Raw genomic sequence first — 9,164 nt, 5'->3', positions numbered from 1 at the left:
GTGTGCCCAAGAGGAGTAGTAGTACGCGAAGGGATACATGAGAAAGGATCGCAAGTGGACGGCCGTTGCCTAACTCCCTCTCTACCTCTCTTTCTTTTCCCGCTTCGCTCGTTTTTCTTATTTTTTTTTCTCCGTCTGTTCTTTCTGGATGTCTTGTATATACGGACACTTCATGCCACTCTCGCAATCTGTTGATCTTAGATTCGTAAGAGTAGCCGATACGTGTTTTCCTTCTACTCTCATTTCTTACGTTTTCCCTTATACATCTTTTTCTCTCTCACTTTTATGCTCGATATATGCATATATATATATATATATATGTATATATATATATATATATATATAAGCAATCGTTTTCCACTTTCATTGCCTCAATTATTATTGGGAATCTATTATCTTGATTCTATTATGAGGCATTTGCAATTTATTAATTATTTTGGAATACGCAAACGAATTCATTCAATTATCTTATGTTTACATGCTTTCATGTTATTATAATTCTTATAGATTGTACTTTATTAACATTGTATTAACGATATTTAGCAACGATTTAATCTCGAGAATTTTAATAATATATTCATACGAATTCGAAAATATTATTCAGGAATCAAGCCTTTGGGCCCTTTACAATAAATTGTAGGAATAACGTCTGATTTAATAATGATTTAGAATAAATAAAATGTTTCTATTCCGTCGATAAAAATCTCTGTCTTCAGGATATAAAAGTACACGAGAGTCTATTAGAATTTTAAAATCATATGTTCACTTCGTCAATCCGCCCAAGTCTAAGGCCATATAATTTTTTGTTAATATTATTACTTGACATATAATTAATTTTAACGGTTTAAAAATTTGAGCATTGTGCATAAAAAAAAAAAAACTCATTTCTCGTGATACTTAACACCTAGACCTAATTTGATAAATAGAAGTGGCTTTCTGCGACCTAGATAATAAATAAAAGTGGATTACCGAGAAAAAAAGTACATTACGCGGCTAAAAATTGTAGCTCAAGCCTATAAAGTAGAGCCAGAAAAAAATGCAGAATGACAGAGGTGTCATGAATGTATGTATGTAGGCTCTCGAGTCCTTACGTCTTTCCTAAACACATTTTTTATCATCCTCGAGCGGGTGCGACGCTATTCGGCTTTCCCTCCGTATTCTCACACTCATTCCTCCGATCTCTGACGCAGTTGCCATCGTCGCTCATATAACCCTCGGTTCACCCTCGGCACTTTTCCCGTTACTCCTTGTCCAGCATCCCACAGAGGCATGACGCAACGTTCGTGCAAGTGTATACCGGACATCCGCCTTAGCGTGAACATAACACCACGAGAAGGGAGTTTCAGCATACTTTTTTCCTCTTTACTTCTCTCTACTTTTCATTTTAATGAGGCATTTTTGCATCGAAACTTGTGTAATCAAGCGTAACGTTACAATTATATTGTCCTCGCATTGTATTAACCATTGAAAAATTATAGCGAAATGAATGAATTCGAAGAAATTTTCGTACAATTTACTTATATTGGAAAGCTTTAGAATGTTTGTTCGTCCGCGTGCTTACATATTTTTTATTTTCAAATAGGTTAATTATGATTTATGTATTATTACCGCAGCATGTTCGTCGAATCGAGTTTAGAAACCGCATTACGAAATATTACATTATAACGAAATAATTGAAAAATGTTTCATTTAAGGTTGATCAGAAAATATTGTACTTATCGGTAGGTAATATCCAAGTTTTTTAAATACATTGCATATGCAAACGTTCAATATTTATGTATTTCGTTATAATTTGAAAAATAAATTAATAAAATAACGAATACTTAACGACAAATGGAATGTCGTTAAGTACACTAAATATTAAAAATCATCACTACGATATTAATTGAAAAATACATAATTATTCTGAATATACTGATGTATAATGTGTAGAGCGATTAAATTATTTGTATTCCATATATGACTTCAAGTTCCAACTTGAATTTTTCTTAATAAGAATTGTTATTTTAATGTTAATTATTAAAAATCCATTGATTAATAAGCGCCAAGAAAGCGCAATAAATAGATTTTGCGTAGCTTTTCCCTTCGGATAATCCCAGAAAATACACAAGGATTTTCGATTGAAAACTATGGTCTTTGAATTCGTATTACAGATTAAAAGAAAAATTTTGTTGTCAAATTTGATCAGCGTCAGCTTGATGTCGCCAATGAGAAACTCCTCTATCTTTTCATTATGGAATACCGACACAAAGGTGAACTTCTTTTTTCTCTTTAGTTTAGTTTTTTCTCGTCGGCTTTCTTTCTTCAACAGCATTAATCGGAAAAACATAGAAGATCATGTAGGAAGGAAACAGTGCGTACCAATTCGATTGAAAATCGTTTGCTCGGCGCTTTTATTTTCCGATCGTTGAAAACTGCAACTCAATCTATTGTCGAGGCATTTTTAAACTCGCGGTAGATGCGTTCAACTGTCTATAGTAATATTACACCTTTTTCCCATGGAGATTCCAGTTACACTATTTAAATTCTAGAATTACGTCATTTAACAGTTTTTCCTCGTGACACAATTTTGCGTTCTATTATTGTAGTTCACAATACTAATACTGGCGGATACACTCGGTTTAGATATTTTACTTTTATCGACAATTCAAAGTATTGCTCTTATAAAATTTGTGTAGTGGTGCGAGTGTATTTATCTATAATGATCATGATACAATTGTTCTGCCTTATTCGTCCGATATTTTTTTTTTTTTTTTTTTTTTTTTTTTTTTTTTTTATAAGAAACTTAAATGAAGTCTAAATTTTCACAATTTAAGATATAGTTTTATTTATTTGTCTACAGTTTTTAAATTACACTCATTCGATCGTTCGATATGGAATAATGGTCATCGTTTTTTATTAAAATCCGTTTGAAATGTAATTTTAACTGTATTAATTATTTATCTATGTAGAGTTCGAAGGATGATACGAATTATTTGATAGGATATGAACGGGAAATAGATAGAATATGGAAATACAAATAAATTTGATTTTTCATTAATATTCGACTATTCTTTCGGTCGAGACTATTACGAATTTTATACTTTAAATAATATATATGACTTTCGGCAGTACGTAATATTTATATATAAGATATATTTTGTATCATTCATGGATATAGTAAAATCATATTATAATTAATATTACCTTTGGAATATCAAGTTTTTCCTAATATCGAATAAAATACACAACTAAACAACATTTACAGCACCAAATGGTTTACGGCACATCTATGTTCTCTAGAAAGCCACAAACATTTCCTTGTTACGTTTGCCTCGGAAAGATCGTAAAATGGATAGGAAAAACATACTTGTAGCTCTTGTCTTCATTTAGGTCTCTTTCACCTTCCCTTTTTGTGTTATAACATCTTGAGTACTCGCGGAAACCGACAAACGTTTTTCGTTTTGTGTTTCTTTACCTCACTACCCCCACTTCGTAAATTTTTCTCTTTCGCTGCCTCTCATGCTCCCGTACCTTTTGGTTTCTCCGTGTAAAAACTATTGCTATGAATTTGTATAATAATTATTTGAAGAAATTCCTCATGCTTTTGATCCACGATTGATTTTCATCAATTTCAACTCTAACGCATAAAATACAAAGTTAGATATTTTATTCGAGATTGTAGAAGACGAACAGATTTAATCAAATTTCATAAAATTTCTTAAAATTTCTTAATATTGCATTATATATCGTGATATTTTTATTAAAATAATATGAACAACAGAAAGAAAAAAAACTTTAAGAAATTTCTCGTTTTAATATAATGAATATTTTAAATCAAAGAGGAAATAATGTGACAGAGTTTAACAATATTATTAATATATCATTATGCTCTTTTTTTTATTACCAATTCATGATAAATTATCATAATAAAAATAATTTTTATAATTGTTTAATAATTTTGAAAGTATGTACATGTCACCGTTGAAATACAACGCACGAAAAAAATACATCATGTTTTTAATAAAAATTTTATTTTTTCTTTGTTTGAAGTAATATTGCTATTGATAAATGTCAGCAATATTTTTACTTAATTATATTTTACGTATTATTTAATTTCATATATTTCAGGTAAATATATATTCGTAAATACGTATAAAGAGACGCAATATTAGTTTGAGATAATGAATAATGCTTTGATGGATGTTTCAAAAACATAGATCATAGACTTTTATCAGAAATGTTTGCCTCTGGAAAGGCTGATTTTAATAGAGCAACGAATCTATCTAATATCGATAAAATATAACTATATATTCAATCAAGTATTTTTTTAAGTATTTGCACTTTTAAATTCTTACTTATCAATTTCTTAATTCAAGTGAAATTTTAAAGAATTCGTCATTTACATTAAATAAAGAGTAAAATACATTCAAAATGTGTACTGTAAAATAAAAATTTACTTATTTAAGGGACTAAATGGCAACTCTGATTGGTATAGAGAGAGAGAGAGAGAGAGAGAGAGAGAGAGAGAGAGAGCCGGTGTATACTTGGTCACGCGAGTTCCTATCCCGCCAAAGTGAATTTATCGCAAATTTCTCGCGATATGCCCGTCCTCAATTTCACCCCAGAATCGCTCGAACTTAGCGTGTCACCCGGGGTGGCGCCGCACTCCCTCGCCCTGTCACGACCTGTGCCTCCTCCGATCACATATGACAGACCAATTTGTTATTTTTATCCAGGCTTATTCGAGAAACATGAAATGGGGGCTTCTATCGAGCCGTATTTTATTTCCTAAGCTGATTCATTACACCTCGCTCTGTCTAGGTTCGTTTTATATTCAAATATACTGTTGCCATTTTGTTTTCGCCTATCATTTTTTTTTTTTTGCCAAACAAAATTTGCATTATTGCATTAATGACTGCATGGCTCACAGTCCACTCGACTCTATATTTTTCTAACTCTTATATTATAAATATGTTTCGTTTAATTAATTGCGGCCCTCGCTTTTATTTTATGATAAATATTTGCACTATTTGTTACGAAAATTAATGATATATTTATCAATTTACAAACAGATGCTTCAACAATAAATAAATTTTAATATATATATATATATATATATATATATATATATATATATATATGTATAATCGTAATGTAGTGTACATTGTACGGAACGCTGCTCAAAATTAATCGTTCTGAGTCATTGTTAAAACAGGTGAGTAAGACAAGTTTCTGACAACTATACAATTGCTAATTTTTTTCAATTATTTATCTTTTCTTTATCAAATTTTGAGGATATTGCTTGACGTATCGTAGCCACATACATAAAGGCGGAATATTTATTAATGAAACTGGAAATAATGAAAATTCCGCACAGAGTACATAGAATGAACGCTGCTAGACGCAACAGACAAGGTAAATAATATGGGAGAAGAGCTATTTGGAAAGAGCGAAAAAGCGCTAAATCTTCCGATGGAGGAGCGCACTCGTGGCTCCATCGGCGTTGTCGCACCACACGACGTAGCCACAGAGTAAAAGGATCGTAGGAAGGTGAAGCGACTGGGCCGAGCCAAGAACCGGGGCCGATGAAAGGAAGGAGGGGAAGAAGGAAAGCGCGTCTCGCATGTCCGGCGGGCGGGCAAGAGCGAGGGCCGGGGTGCGCTCGGTTTGCGCACAAACAGCTCCATTTCCTCGCCGACGGTGGATTAAAGGATTAGGGTCGAGCGCACGCCTGGATGGCTGGCAATAATGGAAGAACAATGGTGGGGCGCGCGATCGGTAGCCGGACCCGAGCCACGCCAATGCCCCGTGTTTCCCAAACAAGGATTTCGCTAAGAATTGAGCGGTGTCGTCGGCCACCTCCCTCTCCACCTCTCTACCTTGCCCAACCGGTTGCCATTCGCCCGCGCTGCGCGAAACGCCGGTCTGATATTTCGTAAGATCTCGGCGGGACATCGACGCCAGATTTTCCGGTTTTTCTTGGGGAACGAGGGTAGGCGGAGCCCCAATCCTCTTCGTTCTCGGTGGCTCGGTAGCGCCGCCACAGCCACGCGAGTTCCTTCAATTGGATCAGCTGTGGATGTTCCGGAAGTGCGTTGCGCTTTTGCGTTATTGGCTACAGTTGCTACATGTGCGGCTATGGCACTTCTGAGAAGTGTACTCGGGCATCCGTGAATGTGCGAGTTTGATTAGGCCGGTAGTAAGTAACGAAGGAGAATAATTGTACTGAGAATAATTGGAGGAGACTGCGCGCAATATCTATCGAGTCTTTTTTACGATCCTTATCGATCATATTTTTTTAAGACGTTTTATGATACTTGCAAATAATAGAAGGACCAGGAATATAAAAGATTTTGATATTTATATCGCGTGCATATGTCGTAATTAATATCGTCGATAAATGATATTTGAGCACCGTTCGTTATCATTCCAAAGTATTCGATTTACCAATGTTTGCATGAATTTTTCACAAATTCAAGCAACAGCTTTGCATTATATACAGTTCTCTCTCTCTCTCTCTCTCTCTCTCTCTCTATTTCCTCGCACAAACAACTCCGAACAATTGCTCCAGCTTTTCCGTGCAATTTTGTCTTTCCAGCCTCATTTCCGCGTTAAATCAAGCACGATTTCCTTGGCCATTATACCGTAGCTGACAAAGAGAAGGGAAATGCCGGCGGAGAGCCTTAAAGCGTTCTGCTGCGTAACAACGGACGAAAGAAAAAAGCACGATCGCCTGACTAAAAAGCAGGAGGGAAAACATGCGTCCAACTGTTAGTTGGAAGGCAGAGCTCGGGAGGTCCCCTGCCCCCTTCCCTTCAAGCCCGGGGCCGCGAAAATCCCCGTCTCTGCTCCAGCGTAGCCGAGCCGCGTAATATCCTTCTTTCGGGGCGTTGTTAAGGTGCCTAATGCCCATCGCGCGGGCCTCGCGTACACGAAGGGCACTACTGGAGTACGAAATGCGATTCCGGGGGAGAGGAAAGCGAGCTGCGAGATATGATCGACGGCGGGGGCAGACGCTTTAACGAGTTGAACCGGAGACGGATCAGCCCTATTTGCGAATTATTGCATTAGTCGCTAAGCGCTTCTGATATTTTCCATGAGCCTGTGTTGCGGCTGCTGCAATCTCGATCAATTACGCCTTGATCTCCTTAGCCAGAAACGGAACTGTGGCTCGAGATCTCGTGAGCATGCTTAGGGCCTACGAGGAGCATTTTTAAGCCCACGGCGCTTTCTTCCTTCCTTTCAGATGATATTTCTCGGCTCACCACGCCATTAGCTACTAAGACCAACATTACTGCTTTCGAATAGTTGTCAAATTGCCCCACCAAATGTGCATATTTTCTCATTTCCCGTGAAATTTGCCTAATCTTAGAATGCCTAATCCGTACGTTTATGCATAAGTAAGAAGTCACGTTCATCGAGCGTTCGAAAAAAATAGATGAAAAAATAAAGGAAGAAAAAAAAAAGAAGATAATGAAATAAAGAGAAAAAAAGTAGAAAAAAGAAAAAGAATAAAATTTTTCCATTCTTTACACTGCTGTTTCTATTATTTTCTTGATTTACTGCCACTTAAATTCGTACATATGTTAATGGTCATCCGGTTTCTTATGCGTCTCATTTATTTGAAAATTCATTTATAAATTATGTCTTTATATATATATATATATATACATATTATAAATCTTATGACTTATGAATTTTAAGATATCAAGATTCATTTTGAGTTTATTTCCAATGTATGAAGATGTATCATTCATATTTCGTTATAAAAGCATTTTTAAACATTTTATACCCAATTACGCGACTATGATATATTGTGTAATTTGAATTGTATATGAAAAATTCATTCTCTACCCCCTCCCCTCAATATTTTAGTGATTTCTCATTCAAATTATTTATTCAAATTTAAAATTATTTAATCTATTAACGTATTTAACATAGAATAATAAAATCCAAGTATTGTATTATCTTTAAGTTTATGATAAGATATTTTACGAATTATTTGTTTTCATTGATATTTAAAAGTTTTAATGCAATTGAAACTCGCGGACGTCTGTCTTTGAATAAATAATAAATCAATAAGTTCTATAAACTATATTAATTACCCATTATAATTTTATTTACGTATTGATATATTTATTTGGTGACAAAGTAGTTTGGACTGCTGAAACCGAAAATGTCATAAATAAAGAAAAATTTTATTTTTATATTACAAAAATATATTTATCAATATTGTTTATGAAGTTATGAGAAATGAAATTAGAATAAAATTGCTATATTGGCGTTTGTTTATTTGCTTGTTTGTTTGTTTTTTGTTTCATTTCAATGGCCAAAAAAGTTAATTTTAATTTAGTTAAGTGTGATTAAGTTAATAATTTATATCTTCATTAATAACGAAGGTTAGTACATTTTTCTATATGAATGTACCAAATGAATAACGGGTCGAGCGAAGTTTAAAAAACAATAGTATTTAAAGGAATTATTCTAAATTGTTTTTTTTAATCTATTATATATGAGTGTGCTGCGTTGGATTACTCTGCTCAGGTTTTGAAATAGAGAAAAACGAATGTTTCATTAATAGTAGGACACGCGTAAGAGAGTGCAAAGCTGGCCAATTAATTTATCACTTAACTATTGTTTTCTCCAACCCATTATAGGCTTTAGGAAGAAAGAGTGAAGGGTCTTTCACGATAAAAACACAGGCTTGTCAACAGCTGACAGACGCACGTCATGCTCTTTGCATTGATTCAACGAGTTTTCCGCGCCGTACTCGTAGGAAAAAAGCCACATATACAGAGATGAGGGTCGCGGGCTTTTTGAAGCAATGTCGAAGCAAACATATAGAGCGAGGCAAAAGAGGGAGAGAGGAGAGGCGCGAAATAAGGGACACAAATCCATGTCCCCTTTACATATTTTTAACCGTGGACATGAGTCTCGATTTTTTGCGCCGCTATTATTTGCTCAGCCCCGCGTCTCGCACGGATGAAATGAGTAAATGCGCCGGGACGGGGGAGGGGGCCAAGAAAAAACGAGAAATTCGAACGAAACGTGGAGGAGTAAAAAAAGGGTCATTCGTTACGTGAGCGCGTGGCTCGTATGCGGTTTAAAAATATATATCGGGTTTCTATATTCGAGAAAAGCCAGGCTATATTTTGGAAAGGTAGCGCGACTGTTTTTCCATG

Source organism: Ceratosolen solmsi, unplaced genomic scaffold, assembly GCF_000503995.2.
Source record: "Ceratosolen solmsi marchali unplaced genomic scaffold, CerSol_1.0 scaffold13, whole genome shotgun sequence".
NCBI lineage: Eukaryota > Metazoa > Arthropoda > Insecta > Hymenoptera > Agaonidae > Ceratosolen > Ceratosolen solmsi.
This window is presented reverse-complemented; position numbering follows the sequence as displayed.